The 18,915-nt window shown below is 34.1% G+C and overlaps 1 long non-coding RNA gene across 4 annotated transcripts; it reads right to left on the bottom strand.

Moving 5' to 3' along the window:
- Positions 1 to 11,095: 11,095 nt before the first annotated feature.
- On the bottom strand, positions 11,096 to 15,606 carry LOC127255827 (uncharacterized). Of its 4 annotated transcripts, XR_007839727.1 has the most exons (5): positions 15,304 to 15,606; positions 14,706 to 14,755; positions 13,755 to 13,813; positions 12,532 to 12,607; positions 11,859 to 12,444 (listed from the first exon to the last, which is right to left on the bottom strand). It is a non-coding gene; the product is annotated as an uncharacterized LOC127255827 (long non-coding RNA). The 4 variants fall into 4 exon arrangements; XR_007839729.1 differs by lacking the exons at positions 11,859 to 12,444; positions 12,532 to 12,607 and adding an exon at positions 11,096 to 11,401; XR_007839728.1 differs by lacking the exon at positions 12,532 to 12,607.
- Between the last annotated feature and the right edge of the window lie 3,309 nt (positions 15,607 to 18,915).

The following is an 18,915-nucleotide window of genomic DNA, read 5'->3' as shown; positions in this document are numbered from 1 at the left end:
GGCTTGTTTTATTTTGGTGTCTGCATTTTGTTTTGGTTGTTGGCCTTTGTTGCTCTTCTTGTTGTTTGTGTGTGGCAGTTGAGTCACTCTAGATTGTGAGAATTTTGGTGAGATGGTTGTGATTTGTGTTCGATTTGGTTGTGATCATTCTTGGAAAGTGTTGGTTTCATGCATATATCTTGGGTGGTAGTAACCTCAGTTTTGAGTTGCCAATGACTTCTGTTTTATTTTATTTTGGTGCTTCTTGAAGTCATGGAGTTGGAGGCTGATATTGGTGTATGGTAGTTTGTCTTTGATCGAATAGGTTGGTGCATAGGCAAGTTCTTCAAATCAGATTTTGATTGACAGTCATCCAGGTAACTGAGTAGTGCGAGGGGTGTGCAGAGTTGGTGTTGGCAGCATGGTTTTTCGGGTGTGCAACATTGAAGGAAGAATCTTGGATTCTTATGCATCCATTTGATATTCCAGTTCATTATTTTTTATCTAGACTGGTATTCTCCTCAACTCTGAGTTGCTGGTGACTTCTGTTTTATTTGATTTTGATGCTTCTTTAAGTCATGGAATTGGAGGCTGGATTGATCCAAGCAGTCCATTATTTGATTTGTTGTTTCCTTTGGCAGATGCAGTGGAAGTTCATCTCTGGTTTTGATATTGTGAGTTTAGTTCTCATCATGGGATTTCATCTATAGTTTTGATTCTTGGAGGTAAATTTTTTTATTGTTGGCTTTGCATTGAGGATTGAACATATCAAGTGTGATTTTTGGTTGATTCTTCCTTTTGGTTGGTGGCTTGTTATATCCTTGCGCTTGAGTTTGCGGTTTGGAGATCATGGATTGGATGATTGGTGCAATATTGGTTATAGGAGGTATTCATTGGGTTTGTTGTTAATCTAGTCTAGTTGTGGGAGGTTGGTATGGCTTGAGTAGCCGAATTGCTTGGGATTTTATGGTTTTTGTAATCATGTTCAGGCTTTGGATGGTTGGATTTGGTAGGTTTCTTTTAGTTTGGGTCTCTATGTTCCTATGTATATATAAGATATATAGATAATTTTGATATATATAGATTTAGTATATATTGGTTTAATTAGAGGTTCGTTAAAAAAAATTATCTTTTATATTCATTCCATCCAATTTCTTTCATTTTTAAATTTTATTTTCTCCAATTGAATGCTTGATATAGTTGTACGGTAGGGTTATATGTTTAAGTGGGCCGAGGAGTTTTTCTTGTTTGTCTACTTGTCACCTATTGTTGTGTTTTCAATTGTATATCTTTTTAATGAAATGTAGTAGCTTGATTGTTTAACCTTCATTCTGTCCTAGTTTTTTCGTTCATATTTTTTATGATTTAGAAGGTAGGAATCTTTCGAATATATGTTTAGTGTTGGATGAGCTACCATCATGCTTGAATTTATGTTGATTAATATCAAAATATGACAAACGTGTTTTTCCATCATTTATGTAAGTAGTTCGATGATAAGATACACATGGATTTTAAGCGTACAGGAGCTGATAACATCCTCATGGTTGGTTCTAGTTATGATAGGTAAACTACAAATTTCAATGTTTTATGTTCTTTTTTATATTTAAATATGCTTATCCATATAGATCTTGGTTTAATGGATTCTGTGCGAAACTTACATTGAATAGAAGAAATCAAGTACGTGGCACAAAATATTTTCCATCCTTTTTCTCATAATTTTATTAGTGTTGTATGTGTTCTTTTATCAAATGTGAATGAATTAAAAAGTGTCACATTCTCGCTTTCAGATCGAGGGGTCGGTTGCACTTATAAAAATTATTTTATCAATAATGCACTTATTTTGTAAGATTTTATACACAAAATTTCGTTTTCGTTAACATGTACTTGTTTCTAGTACATCTATTTCTTTGAATGGATATATAAAAATATGTTAAATGGAATGTATTATTATTGAAAAGAAATGGAATGATATATAATTTATGGCCTTTATGTTAAAATAATTATTACTTAAACTAAACCTTATTATGTTTGTAATTGCAGCTCATGAGCCACCCCTGAAGCATATCGACCGGTTTCTTTATGTTTCGCCTCTGTTTGCATTATCAATTGCATGTCGTGAATGTGCTTGGATGGTAGGTTCTAATGGCTATGTGAAATACCTATGGAATAGATACATAGACATTTGGAAGTATCTTTTCTGTGGTAAGAATTGTTGCTACGGATTGATGGATCTCCCCACTTGCTTATTACTAGGTTGGATGTTTGAAATGCTTGTGTTTGACGGAACATAATGTCGAATTGGAGATGTTGCTAGCCTTGTTTGATTGGTTAATTTACTTTGTTGTTTGTTGGAGGACATCGACTAGTAAATATTGTTATGTTAATATCCTATGTTGGGATTTCCTTATAGTATTTATTACTTGCAATTATGGCCGATTGTAATATTTATAGCATGGTTGTATAAGAAAGATCACAACAGGTTAATTTGTTACGCACAAATTCAACAGTTCCACAACTACTCTTTTTTATGAGACGCTATTTTTTCGTAACAAAAACGAGAAATGACGTAACAAAATGTTGGTATTGGTGTTTGTTGTTACGGCCGGTTTCGTGACCATAAGCGAATATATTGTTAATTACGGCTGCAATGACGTAACAAAAAATTGTAATAAAAAGCGTACTCTGACAAGGGATCGGCGAAAATTTTTTTGGTAACGCGAGGAATTGTTGTAACAAATATCGTGACTAAAAGACCTGGCACACGCGTGGAATGCTCGACTTTTTGTTACGAGAAAAAATTTATAACAAATATCGTAACAAAAGCTTGCAATAGGGATCGTTGACCAAGAGTAGTAGTTACGAAAATGTGCGAGGCAAAAAACGTTCGTTACGCGAGTACACATCACGGCTAAAAGTCGTCACTAAGGCGTAGCAAATACGCAAATTGCACGAAATTTGGCTTTTTGTTACGAATTTCCGACCGTAGCATAAAACTGTTTTTTTGGTAGTAATCCCAACTATTGGTGAAAAGGATGAGTTTTATAAATTCCAACACTCATTATTTATACATATATTATTTTGTTATGTATATAAAGTGTTGGGTCATAGGATTGAGTTGGGTAATAGCATATACAATGTTATATGTAATAAATTATGTAGTTTTGTGTATATGTTGTAAATGAAAAAAAAAAAAAAAAACCTTTTGTTATTTTTTGGCATATGGAGAAATATATTTTTCATTTTCCTGCAGCAAGTTTTTCTTTTTAAGTAGTCTGATATTCCAATAAGGCTGTCACTGCAACCGTGCTGCAGTCTGAATTTGTGGGCTTGGCATTATTCATTGTGTCCAATCTCTTAAATGCCCACAAGAGTCAAATATGATAGTTTGGGAATGGTCAGATTCGTGCAGATTCATTGAAGGACACTCCATCCTTTTCTATGTTAAGGAAAATTAATGTGAGGTGTGTTCTTTCCAATGTTGCATGATATATACAACCAAATGAGAGAAAGTTTGGTAGTGAGTGAGGTTTGAGAGCCAAAATATAGAAAGAGAAATTATTGTGTGTGCTCTCACCCTTCTCCTCATTTTCTTCATGTTTTAAACTATTGTTTAACACTAAAACCTACCAGAGAGGTCGACGGAGATTAGAGATAATGGGCTTCCAACCGGAGAGGATGATCAAACTCTGAGCTGCTCTGTTGTATGGTGGTTGTCAGTACGCATTTGTGACAACGTGAACCTGTGGAGGTATTTTCCTAGGTTAACCATAATAGCTTTTTGGGTTGAAGGAGTTGTGATTGTTTTTATCCTTAATCAGCACTGATTAGTGGAATATCTCCTGGATTGGTATCCCCCAGATGTAGATTGGTTGATAATCGAACCGGGTCAACAAACACCTTGTCTCATTGTTGTTTTATGTTCTGCATTGTCATTCGTTGTTAAAACGTTGTTATAACTGTGAACTGCCTATGCTTAGGGAGTTGGCCCTTTAACGTGTTCGAATGTGTTTGTTCGATAAATAAATTTCCCAACATCTGGTATTAGAGTAGTGTTCTCTAAATCGTTAAGTAGATCCGTTCACAGTTGCGAAAATGAGCAAAGAAGGTGGTTCAACCTCTTGACGTCCTTTATTCGATGGAACAAATTATTGGAGTGTGGATGACATGCAATTGATTGAATCAGACAAGGAGATGTAATTTTTGAGCAGAAAACTTTCGAGAATGATAAGCGAAAAAAGAGTTGCTAAGCTGAAGTATGGGAAGTTTCAAAATAGAAGTGGTTATCAGGGTGTGATTACTTCTAGCTCACAACGGAAATACTCTGAACATAAAACATCAAATTACAGCAAGCTAAAAGAGAAGTTTGATGGTGGATTCAAGAAGAAGTTCACTGTGTCCCCTAAACTTGAATCTGTCCAAGAGCCAACATACTATGGATGTGGAGGAATTGATCATATCAAGTCTGAATGTTTGACAGTGAAGAAAAGGGAGAAAAGCTCATATCAAGCAACATGGAGAGACAATGATGAAGAGAAAACTGTCTGTGTCAAGGAGCAAGCTGAAAATGATAAAGTTGTGGCTTTCATGGCTGGTGTTGAAGAAAATAGTAAAGAAAATGATGTCTCTGCTACAGAAACTACTAAAGAGTCAAGAGAATTTGATGCAGATGAGTTAATTGAAGCCTATGAGAAGATGGTGGTAGAGCAAAAGAAATATGTTGTAAAGAACAAAGAGCTACTGGACACCATCTACCGACTGGAAGCTCAGAAGGAGAAATTGAAAGATGAGATCGAAACTTTGAAGAAGTATGTTGCTGATAAATCAACTGAATTTGATGCTTTGAGAATGAAAATCTGAAGCTGAAAGATGAGAATGATCTTTTTCGAAGGGGAACAGAGAAATTGGACGAAGTTCTTTCGATTGGAAAACCTTTCGGAGATTACAAAGGAATCGGTTTTTGTGAATCTTCTCAAAGCAACCCAACTACATTTGTGCATGGTGGTTTGTTAATTGATTTCAAAATTCCAGAATAAATCAACACCTGCTAAGAAATAGAACTCAAAGAAAAACATAAACAAAAATTGGGAGAAAAATCACAGAAGAACAGAGAGTGCTAAATCGCCGTCATCACGACGAAATGGCTGCGGATATTGTAGATGTCCTGGTCATGCAGCTGAAAAATGTTTTCGATTAGCAAACAATGTAATGAATGGAAGAAACATTCGATGGGCTATTGAAGGACTGAAGCAGATTGTTAAAGTCAGATTGGTGTGGATGCCCAAGGAAAATCAAAAGGCGTTGGATGCGAATCGGTTTGAAAAGTTTCGACGTCATTTGGGTATGCATTCGTACCCTAAGATTTTGCATGCATGAGCTTAGTAAATTCTCCAATATATTTATGCTGATTAGGATATTCTTGATGAATATTGGAGAATGAAAATAATTTGAGAAGAAATATTTTTGAAAAATCCACAAAAAAAAAGAGTATTGAGAAGACGCTTGATTGAGCAATGATGAGAATCAGATTTGATGCCTATTTGAGTGATCATGTTTGATGTTTTGGTTGTGGATTAATTCGACATGGAGGACATTTCAGTCCTACACTGGATTTTGAAGAATTTTCAGGCCTTGTGATGTTGCACCAACCATTGTTGATGTTGTTGCTGGAACAATTATTGTTGATGCTGTGAAGTTGATGCTGCAACAAAATTGATGTTGAATCAACCTACATTGTTGTTGTTCATGTTGGTGTTGCTGTCAATGTTGGTGTGTATGTTGCTGCTGCAACCATTTTTCAACGAACCAAGGGAGAAAGATTTCCTGATTGGACAACTGAACTTGTCTGTGAAACAATTGAAACTTGCTGATGATCTTGATGATATTTTCTGGAAAAATTGCTGGTGACGCTGATGATGTTGCTGCTGCAACCATTTTTCAACAAATTGAAGGTACTTGTTTTTTTTGTCATATGTTCCCACGAATGGGGAGTAATGCAGGAAAATGAGAGATCATATTTTCAGGAGGAGTTGCCCTAGTTCTGATGCTGCCTGCTTTGCTGATTATTGATCTTATTTGTTGTTGTTATTTATGTTGGAAGTCCGAAGTGATTACAACCATATCATTGTGGAGGCTGCCGGTAGCCTTTTTTATATTTTTGTTGGCATGTAATATTTGGACTTACACTTGGATGATTGGGTGTGTGAGTGGCCTAATTCCAGCACTTTGATTTTGTGGTTCCATATGCCAAAAAGGGGGAGAATGTAAATCAAAAAACCTTTTATTATTTTTGGCATATGGACAAATATTTTTTTCATTTCCCTGGCTGTCACTCCAATCATGCTGCAGTTTGAATTTGTAGGCTTGGCATTATTCATTGTGTCCAATCTCTTAAATGCCCATAAGAGTCAAACATAACAGTTTGGGAATGGTCAGACTCGTGCAGATTCATTGAAGGACACTCCATCATTTTCTATGTTAAGAAAAATTAATGTGAGGTATATTCATTCCAAGGTTGCATGATATATACAACCAAATGAGAGAAAGTTTGGTGGTGAGTGAGGTTTGAGAGCCAAAATATAGAGAGAGAAATTATTGTGTGTGCTCTCACCATTCTCCTCATTGTCTCCATGTTTTGAACTGTTGTTTAACACTGAAACCTACCGGAGAGGTCGACGGAGATTGGAGATAATGGACTTCCAACCGGAGAGGATGATCAAACTCTGAGCTGCTCTGTTGTATGGTCGTTGTCAGTACGCATTTGTGACAACGTGAACCTATGAAGGTATTTTCCTAGGTTAACCATGATAGTTTTTTGGGTTGAAGGAGTTGTGATTTTTTTTTTTCTTTAATCAGCACTGATTAGTGGAATATTTCCTCGATTGGTATCCCCCAGATGTGGATTGGTTGATAATCAAACTGGGTCAACAAATACCTTGTCTCATTGTTGTTTTATGTTTTGCATTGTCATTTGTTGTTAAAACGTTGTTATAACTGTGAACTGCCCACGCTTAGGGAGTTGGCCCTTTAAAGTGTTCGAATGTGTTTGTTCGCTAAATCACTTTCCCAACATATGTCATCTCATACATGTTGTTCAAATGCAATATTATAAAAACTTATATAATGATTATTAGGATGTTAGAGGAATAATAGAGTTTGTGTTGTACTTAACCTGCACCGAGCTTTATGAAGGCTGTCATCATTTTTTTACAATTGTGTTTATATATATATATTAGAAATCCGCGTTCGCAATGCCGTGCGGGTATTATGTAATATTAATTTTTTTTTTTATGTATTTACCAATAATATATTATAATTTATTACGAATATTTATGTATTTTATACTAATTTTTATAATAAATATGGTTAAATTAAAATTCTAATGAGATTAATTCATTTATTGTACGAGAGCTAATAAGCGTGCTCCTGAGAAAACTCCAACTACAAAATTAAAATGACTCAAGAAAACATGTTTATTAAATAAAGCGCCAATGTTTTGAAGGAAGTAATAAATAAAACTAAAAATTATTTGTGTACGTATACGTGTGACAATGTAACAATCAAAACCAATAGAACTTTTTATAATTCTTTCTGCAAGGTTGTCATGTTTCTTCGAATCATAAAATAGCACATATGTTTACCTCACTATGAATGACAAATTTAACATCCAGGGCAAGTTTTACTAATATACGAAAAACTTCAGTCATGTAATAAGGATGAAAAATACTAACTTGTATTTGAAATACCAAAAGTTTATAATGACAAATGGAAAGGATTGTTCTCCAACTTACCTTCAAAATCCCTTGAATTATAGCCACCATATATAAGCATTGTGCAGTAGTTAAAGAAGCCGGTCCCAACACTTCATTAACTGATCCTACAATATATACCCTTTCTTGAATATGCAGAGAATAAAATTATAGAGGAAATTTCTACCAGCTCCTTATTTGCACTTGTGCAAGCTAACTTTATACAAATTTGAACACTTATAGCTTCTTTATCAGATAGAAAGCTGAAAGGAATATCTATCTGACGAGGTGTAACATCCTTCATTACATGAGCCTGTTGAAAATTGTTGCATTCCCACAAGTGAAAAATAATCATCCATTGCGGATTCTTGCACTTTTCCAAGGAAATCCTCCGTTCATTGGGGATTGCTAAGATTTTAATGGAGAAAAAGTCCATTCAATATTGTGAAATTTGCCTAGAAAAACATTATCATGAATGAAGATTGCAGCAAGGAAACACTGTTTGCAATAAGTTACACAACCAACCTTTGACCCCTCGTCTGATAGAGAAATATTTTCATAATTCTTATGTTGTTCTAGCTTAGTCTGTCTATACTTCTCTCTTAAGATGTTGAGCATCTCCCAGGGAATTCTTGGATATGTTTGCCTTTCCTAGCTTGGGTGGTTCCAATGTTTTGTATCCTCTTATTCTAGGGAAAGAACAAAGCCAGTGATGGTTAGCATCATAAGGCAATAGGTTTGGCATTCTTTTCAAAAAGGAAAACTAAAAGCAAACCTGATTGAAAACAGTATAAAAGGGCAAAACAAGACTATAGTTGTAAATGACACATATAGAAGCACAACACAACACCTTTGTCATGACATGGCACATAGAGAACACTATACTTTTTAGGCAAATTTATTATACATAACACATATATGGACAATTAATATAACACATATTCAACAAACAAAAATAGTCATTAAAGTATCTTATACAAATATCTAGAGCATAAAGCTAATAATATAACTTGAATATAGTAATAGAGAACCAAATGAAAAGAAGATTTTGTATGAAACACAAGTTGTATTACCTTGCAGAAGACAGGAAGTGCAGTGGGACACATAAAGAAGTATGATAATTAAAAATGAGACATGAAAAGCTGGAGAAACTTAGAAAGATAAAATAAAACATTTTATATTTTTATTTAATTAAAATAATACATTACAAAAAAATAGTGTATTTGTAACGGAATTCCGTTCTTAAAGTTCACGTAGCTAAGGTAATTCTATCTCTAATTCTGTCTCTAATATCATTAGTAACGGAAAAAGTGAATTTAGGAACGAAAAAATCTCGTTACAAAATTGATAATTTCTTGTAGTGATAAATAATACTCCCTCTTTCCCATAAATAGTCTTAATTGGGTTGGGCACGGGATTTAAGGAATATTGATATTATATTGGTAGTTGGTAAAAAATATGGATAAAAGACTTTTTCGCCCTTGTGAGTGTATTAGAGTAAAAAGTAGTGGTAATTGTGTAATAAAAATAAAAATGTATGGGTAGTTTTATGGTGATATGATTATTTATAGAAATAAGACTATTATTTTGGGATGGACAAAAATGGTAAACAAGACTATTGTATTGGGACGGAGGGAGTAGTAATTAATCCTAATAAACCCTAATAAATAAAAGTTAATAATATATAAAATTGTGTCTTGTGTGCCACCTTCCATGACAATGGCTCACACCTCACCATAGATTGCCACATGGCATGTCATTTACAATTGTGCACAAGATCAGAATCATATGTAAGAAAAAGACCAAACCATGTAATCATACTCATTCATATATTCAGATTCTGATCCATCATCTCTGTCATAAAAATCATTGAAATCATCATCAATAGCTTCCAGTTTATATTTCACTTCCATGCAATCAACATCATTCTTGGTGATGAAACATTATTAATGGCTGAAGAGCCCTCATCAACTCTAAAGTTCTGTATCAACATCTAGTCACTTTGCCGTAGGGTGGTTCATATTTTTATGCCCAGCAGAAATGGATATTCAATTAGAGGAAAATATAGATATATTTTTGTGGTTTTTAATTTTTGAGAAGGAAAAGGATTACAGATAAATGGACTTATAGAAAAATAACAAACACCTACTCGACTGGATAGAGAATCGCAGTATCGAAGTATCTTGCTTGCTTAGGAACCTAAGTAACTTGTCTTAGACCCACTAAGTCGAAACAAAAACAACTCGAATGAATATGCTAAACCCCTATGAAGGTTTGAAGGAACGAACCTGTGGACTTAACCAAAAATCCGATTTGATGGATAAACCGAAGTGCAAGGAATCACTCTCAAACACTTAGTTTAAGGAAAGAACTAATGTTCAAATATATTCAAAAGAAAGATGATGCTAAATTACATCTAATTTTTCCCTTTTATAGACAAGGGGAAATAAATGCAAAAGTTGGAAACTATTCTATTCAATCTAGGAAATAAGTGAAACAATTTAATGCAATCAACCTAGGAAACATGCTTGATTCAATGCATTCACATCTTGGAAATCCACTCTCATTGATGTCGTCTTGGAAATCCTCTCTCATTGATGTCACATTGAGAATCCACTTTTATTTATGTCGACTTGGAAGTCCACAATCATTTATGTTTTTTTGAAAATTCAATAATATTGAATTCTTCTTGAAATTACCACTAGTCACATAGAAAATTAGCATTAAATAAATGATTGATTGGACTCCTCTAGCGGGGCTAACAAATATGCACCTTCCGGAAGTTTGCGATGATCTCGACTCGGCTGGCACTACAAAAAAAATTACAAATTACTACGGAAAAATTTTGCCACAACAAACAAAATTTCCGTCACAACTTCCAATTACAATGGAATTTGCATCCAAGTGGGAGCAGTAGTAAATACTATTGTAGTAATATAATGTGACAATTAAAATTTTCCGTTGCAGAAAATTTCCACAAAATTAGTGACCATTATTTTTGTCGCAATTTTTTGCCACGGAATTTTACTACAAAAAGATACTATTGACGTAGTTCATTACAAGAGAAATGGTTTGTTGTTGACTCCGTTGCAATTTTTTGCAACGTCGTAAAGTTAACATTTTGCGATGGTATATAACTATTGTTAATTCCGTCGCAATTTGTGTAGTATACGCTTTTGCCGATTTTTCCGGAACGTATATAACAAATATTAATTCAATCCTCCACAAAAAAATTTAATGATTTGATTAATATCTCTCATCAAATATATGAAAAATAACGAAAATCATATAAAAATTTCAAATCAAAATAGAGTATAATAAACCACATACGAATAAAATATATTTAATATCAATACCCCTAGTAGCACATATTATATAAATGTACAAAATCTAGTTCCATTTACCAAACTATCATACAAAACAACTAAACTGGTAATTAAAAAACATATAATAATAAATCATCCATCAAACCCCGTCATGGTAAAATGCGACAGCTTCCTACCCAGTTCCAAAGTTCAATGATTTCTTTGTTGTTCTCAAGTCCTTTAATAAATCCTTTTGGTAGTTTCCATGTTCTTATTGTATAGAACTATCAATACGAGCAACTTAAATGAGATATCCAGCTATCGTTTCAAAATCAACTTCTAGACAACCTCTTGAAGTCATTTCAAGTGTACCTGGAGCATGATCATTTTGAAAAAAATCAAATTATAATAACCATACATAACTTGTGTAATAAAAAAATTAAGTAAATGTCAAGTTTATATTAAAGAGATAGTAAATTTATTAATCCTTATGCCTCAAGGTGTTATGTTGCCATTGTGATACAAAACAATAACCTTATTGACAGTAGAACTTCTAAAAAATTTTGCCTATATTCCAAAATATAGACATGATCAAGACATGCTACGTAGTCTAAGCATCAAAAGCAGAACCTGTCATTGACACACAACTCCAACACAATTAACGAAATATAGTTGATGAACTTGAAATATGTTGATTAACACAAATCCCACATACAAACATTGCGAAAGAAACAAGCCAAAAGGTCATTTATATTAACGTGAAAGAGTGAGGCAACAATATAATTCACATTTTTTAATTAAGAAATCAAGTTATAGAAAATAACTGTATATTGGATTCAAAAGCATCTAAGAAAATTACATCATGGTAACACTAGCAATAGGTATCCCATGTCAATATTAAGCCATCAAAGAGTCACTAATTTGATGTATTCTTTGAGGAGATGCAAATGAGATACAAACTCTATGCTATCTTGCAGTCGAAACATTCTTTTGATCACAAAAGTCTACATAACTAACATAGCACATGCAAGAACTTACTTGCACAAACAACTATTTTGAATTTCATAAGGTAGCTAGCTAGCTCTCAACTAAAGGTATACATAACATACATACATGATGAAAAATGAAACTACAAACAAAATCAAATGAGCAGTACTATTGGGATTCTTGTGATGATTTTTGAATTCTTGAGAGAGAGGGGTTATTAGTTACCGCTATAATATTATAGGTACGAGATGACGAAAACAAGCATGTTTACAGATGTTTATCTGAGTCATATGGCCATTAATTGGAATGGCTCTGAATCCAAGATTCCAAAGCATATGAGTCAAAAGGGCTGTTGCATCATATGTATGGGTGAAAACCATAGATGTACTTCCCGACATTTTGGTCAATATATATACAAGATAACAATCCTGAAGTAGAAAAAGGGGAAAATATTTGTATCAATGTCAAGAGAAATGAAAAATCACATCAGAAACAAATCATGAAAACCTATGGACCTTGTACTTTTGCAGGAACAAAATAGTATTGTTGCTTCAGCGTATCAACGGTATAATACTTGGAAGCAGCTTCAATCTATACTTAAACTTAGAATAATAAGAAATTTATTATGTAGAGAATGTTTTATTGAAAACTAACGGGAAACAATCACACAACTACTTTAACAGGGTTTTTGAGACAAGCTCTTTGTAGTCTTTTCACTTGTCACAAATGGCAACTACAAATTACAAAATCATTCGAGTGCACTATATATTGATCAGTTAATTACCAAGTGTTCCAAAAATTGAAGGAATTCATGATGGTGGATTCTCTAACAATAAAAATGACAGCATGAGCAATTATAAAGGTTAATTTTATTAGCTAATACAATCACTCTCAATTATCAGAGAAAATTAATTTATCATCGAATAAACACAACAGACTGCTTAGTCAGATTTTGCTATAGTAGGCCATTTTTTAGGTCCATATTTATTCCCTAGTTTTGTTTTTTCTCATCCTCTAAGAACATAAATCTTGTAATCAAACATATAATATTCGAATGGTTGATACATATTTTTGGAGGAAAAAACAACCAACCTCTTGAGTCGAATGACCTTAAACAAGATTTGGATTCAGAACCTTTTGCCATCTATAACACTGAACTTATGTTCTCTCCGGACAGAACTCCGGTGCATAAATGCCAATCTTTTTGAGAAGATAATTCAAACTAAGAACAACAATGGTTATGATTGGATTGTTATTGGTTATCAAAACTTTATTCAACTCAAAGAACAGTCTTTCAGTTGCATATATTATATTCTTGCAACCGCATTTTATCTAGTTGAGTAATCAAACAGAAGAATGAAGAGGTATTAGCATTTGTAGTCCAACTCTTATATATCAAAATGTGTAAGAAAGCTATTCATACATCTCCCTTTGTTTAAATCTACGTACTATAGTTTTATCTACAGCTGGTTCCCATTTGTGCAGCCAGCATTTGAGTTTCATCACAACTTCCAAGAAGCAGTTACTTAAACTCCAATCTAATAATTAGTAGAATGTGTTTGGCAGCAAAGTGATGGAATCTACTGGATACCTAAAAGGCAAACACTTGAATAGAACATAACAAGCATTAAGATAACCGAATCAATCGAAGAATTTCAATAAAAATTATGTTGCAAATACAAAAAAGGCTGCAAACTAAATATTAGACAAAAGAGATGATATTTTGACCTAAATATACCTATTTTCTTCCAACACTTTCCCCTGTAAAGCTACAACAGCCCTTTTCAATGTATCATCCTGAACCAAAGCCGTTTACACTTATTAATTACATGCATATTTCATGCTTGACAACAGAAGATATAAAGAAATGTCAAAAAAATTATAGTACTAAACTGCTAGAATTCTTTTATGTGCAAAAATTAAACTCTTCTCTTCTAGATCATATATGAGGTCAAAACAAAAACATATTCTAGATTGAACACAATATGAAAGAGCATCTCTTTTTTACCTCCTCCTCTAGAGTCCAACTGCCTTTTGCTCTTCTAATTGGGACAAAATCATTAACCTATATTCATAGAACTTTCTAAAAATTGATAAATGAAATGAAAGATGTCATTCCCAATTGGTTATGGGTAAAAACCATATAGACACATGACACCAAATAATATGGTATTGAAATCCCAATTGGATTTCAATATATGGTTGAAAATGATTAGATAGTAATATGTTTTAGCTAAATTACAACTGAATCATTCTTGTAGGATCAGACATAAGCTCATACATGACACTTTGCACTCATTGTGAATATTGCAAACAAAGCAATTGAAAAATTCAAATAGAAGAAAACTTAAAAATGTAAAACAAAAAAAAATCGGACTGCTCTATTATGATTATTTCAGCCACATCCAGAGCCTTGCAATTTATTCTAAGATAAAACTTTATTATCAAAATACTAACAAGCCGAAATACAATTGTGTAAAAATCGATCTACCGGCATCAATCATTCAAAGCATAAATACCTATACTTATAGGTTTTAAATAATAATATTTATATACCAGAAAACTCATTCAAAGCATCAGAGTCACATATACAATGGCCTCAATAATGCCCAAAACAAAATGTAATCATTTAAATCCATTAAATCATAGTCATTCATTGCAAATGAAAGTTAGGAAGTCATCTACTGACTTGGATATTGCCAACTCTGATGGGGGAGTCAAGCTGCCACCAACTTAATCCTGCAACAAATGTGAGACCAACTTTAAATTCCCAATGCTTTGTTAACAAGGTGAAATTAGTAAATTTAAGCATTATGAAAAACCATTTCGAATGTGTAATGTATTTGCAATCATATTATTTTGATTATTATAAGCTTAAAGTGCATCCGTATTCAGATTATGATGTCCTGAAACATTATCATCTTATATTACTTACAGAGTTAATATATTAATGCTGAACACTCTAACATACATCAATCTATCTATTTCTTTAAAAAAAAACCACGAACAGAAAGCTTTGTTGAGAAGACAAAGAAAAACTAAAATTATAATCTATTAACTGATTAACACAAGGTCAATAGCTCCTGAAATTGAAATGAATCGAACAATTAAATTGAAATTAATTGAACACATTCCTATGGATTGATGTCATAAGCAAAAACAACAAGAAACAAGACAAATAGCTAGTGAATCGAACACAAATTGTAATAATACGAAACCCTGGAATCCTTACACATGTGATTCTTTAAGTTACCCGAGCAAAAGCAAACGGTGAAAGTTGACCATACCTCAGCTGCCGCCAAATTCAGCTCCGTCGGCGGTGATAAAACTTCCCAAACGGCTGGAATAGATGTCGCTGGTGCAATGGATGTGTTTGGGTGTGTTTTCGTGATGTGTGTTTGCGCGGAATTGTAATCTTGTTTATGGGAATAAATACCTAAACATTGCAAGAGATTCAATTTGTTGCGGATGCCCTTGCAATATTGTGACGGACATAATTATTCATAGTGTAAATTGTAGGAATTGCAAGAGATTCAGATTGTAACAGATTTCCCTACAATATTGCGACGGGCCGAATTATGCGTCGTGTAAATTATAGGATTTCTGGGACGGATCAATTTTCTGGCTATTTCCATTGCAGTTTTGTGACTTATTTACATATCCGACATGTAAATTATAGGATTTCTCCTACAGATTTAATTAGTTGCAATTTTTCCTCACAACGCATCATAACTACGACCCTTTTCTTTTATTCTACTAAATAATGTTCCAATTTTGTGATATATTATATATGGTAGTAATTTTCCCTTCCAAATTGATATTTTTTTTTTGTAGTGTAAGAGATGCTCCCAAAAAGACGAAAATACATGTGATGCCAAGAACACACAAACGACGACAAGAAGAACACACAATTTATTTTTATTTTCAATTTAATATAGACAATTAATACTTTTATCTAAATTAAATTTTAGTTTAACTTAAAGTATGAAATTTGCGAGACTTTTATAAATCTATTCTTAGGGAGCGATGAGCAACAACCCATTGACATCTTTTCAGAGTTTGAGGTTAACACAGAAACTATGATGTGTTTTTCTTTTTCTTTTTAGTGGATTTTGAGACAGAAACTCTGATATATATGTTGAATTTAAATGCCTGATCCTTAAAGCGGAAGCGTACCTGATGAAGCCATATACAAATCTTGAGTGATTAAAGGTTTGGTCTTCCAAGATCAGAGAGCCGGCTTCCTTTCTGTCCTTGACGGGTGAGGAGGAGAAACTGCAGGGATAATCAGATCTCTTTTACGGCGTGATGATCCTGGGGACCTAACCCTCGCCTATTTATAATAGGACAAACATAATTGCAATTACAATTATTCCCTTAATTAATATTATTAATTTGTCACGTCACCAAAATAATAATATTATACGGGTAGCTACACTTTCATTCCATAACAATTAAACCTATCAGTCAATAATTAATTATATTAATTAGACCACTTGAAAATAATAAGACTAAATAAAATAATGAATTTAACAACATATTCGATACAAATATTTGATCCCAAATCCAACAATCTCCCACTGGATCTAGTATGTGTCTGAATGAATATATTGTTCCTTATAAGCTCAATTTTCAGTCATTATAAAACAAGACTTGCAACAATCTGGTCCATCAATCACAACAATATAGGACTAAAGAAGCATTCGCCGTATCAACAGCTAAACTCACAGTAATCACGAATATCAAGGTAATCAAATGACATAGATCAATTATAGAACGTGCAGAGAGAAAATTACATAAGTGTGATCTACATATGTCAATTTTCTACTGGTCCAAACTGAATGAGATCGTAAATTACTTAATCATAATGTCCAAAACATCATAACCGAAATAATGATCAAAAGAGAATAAAATAAATATCAAGTGAACGACAAAAGAATATAAATGTATACTCCCACTACAGTGAAGCTTCTTCAAATTGTAACACACCCATATGAGCAGTATGCTCATGGAAGACCTTAGGCGTTACACCTTTAGTTAGGGGGTCTGCTAACATGGATTTTGTCCCTAAGTGCTCGATCAAAATCTGATGATCTTTCACTCTATCCTTCACAACTAGGAACTTAATGTTAATATGCTTTGACCTGGATGAACTCCTAATGTTGTTGGAGTATTCAACGGCTGAATTGTTGTCACAAAAAATCTTGATGGGTTTTTCAACCATCGGAATGATTCGCAGCCCAGCGACAAAGTTCTTTAGCCAAATCGCTTGCTGTGATGCCTCAAAACACGCCACGAACTCAGCTTCCATCGTGGAACTGGTAACGAGTGTCTGTTTGGCACTGCGCCAAGCGATGGCCCCACCGGCCAACATATAAACAAGGCTAGATGTAGATTTCCTACTATCTTGGTATCCTGCAAAGTCGGAGTCAGAGTATCCAACGATCTCCAATTGGTCTGACCTCCTATATGTGAGCATGTGATTACTAGTTCTCTTCAGATATCTCATCACCCTCTTGGCTGCCTTCCAGTGATCCAATCCAGGATTACTGAGGTATCTGCCTAACACACCGACTATGTACGCAATATCTGGACGCGTACATACTTGTGCATACATGAGGCTCACAATTGCCGAGGCATAGGGGATCTTTTCCATCTCCTCAATTTCCAGATTTACTTTAGGGCATTGGCTGAGACTTAATTTATCTCCTTTAGCTATAGGGGTATCTCCCGGCTTGCATTTCTGCATGCTGAATCGCTAGAGTATTTTATCAATATAGCTCTTTTGAGATAATCCGAGAACACACCGAGATCTATCACGATATATTTGAATCCCTAATACAAAAGATGCTTCACCAAGATCGTTCATTTCAAAGTTACTCGAGAGAAATTTCTTAGTTTCATGCAACATGCTCACGTTATTTGTGGCAAGCAAAATGTCATCCACATACAAAATCAAGAAAATAAACTTGCTCCCACTGAACTTGTGATAAACACAATCATCAACCACATTCATCTCAAAACCATATGAGAGAATTACTTGATGAAACTTGTGATACCACTGTCGAGACGCTTGTTTGAGCCCATAGATAGATTTTCTTAATTTACAAACCATTTGCTTTGGGTCACCGACCTCAAAAGTTTCTGGTTGTACCATATAGATCGTTTCATCAATGTCACCATTCAGAAACTCCGTCTTAACATCCATTTGATGGAGCTCTAAATCAAAGTATGCCACAAGAGCCATGATTGTCCTAAAAGAGTCCTTCGAAGAAACCGGAGAGAAAGTCTCTTTATAATCAATCCAATTTTTCTGAGTATAGCCTTTAGCTACAAGACGTGCCTTATACCTCTCCATATTACCATTTGCATCTCGTTTGGTTTTAAAAATCCATTTGCAACCTACGGGTTTTGCACCTTCTGGCAAAGGGACAAGTTCCCAAACTTTATTGTCTTGCATTGACTTGTACTCATCACGCATCGCATCAATCCATTTATCTGAATAAGGACCCCTAATGGCATGAGAAATATTAATTGGATCATCCTCAGTCATGCCATCACTGTCCTCACTTTCTTGAAGAAATGTCACATAATCATCCGGAATGGCATTTCTTCGCTCTCTAGTGGATCTACGCAATTGCGTTGGCTCTTGAACTATATGTTCTTGAGTTTGTTGAGTTTGTTCCATAGGCATAGGTTCCTGTTCTATACGAACGGGTTCCTCAGTCGCACTTTGAAACTCTATGGGAGCTGGAATGACTGTTAACTCATGAGGTGTTTGATCAATCACATCAGTGATTTCTTGATCCTCAAAAGTAAAGTCTAAAACTGTATTTCTTCCCCTAAACTCAACATCCTTATTTGGCCTATAGGCCTTCACCTCAGCTGGACAACCCCAC

The sequence above is a fragment of the Andrographis paniculata genome, unplaced genomic scaffold (assembly GCF_009805555.1).
Source record: "Andrographis paniculata isolate CXL003 unplaced genomic scaffold, ASM980555v1 Contig54END, whole genome shotgun sequence".
Classification (NCBI taxonomy): Eukaryota; Viridiplantae; Streptophyta; class Magnoliopsida; order Lamiales; family Acanthaceae; genus Andrographis; species Andrographis paniculata.
The sequence above is the reverse complement of the archived record's forward strand: the minus strand, read 5'-3'. Positions and strand labels throughout refer to the sequence as shown.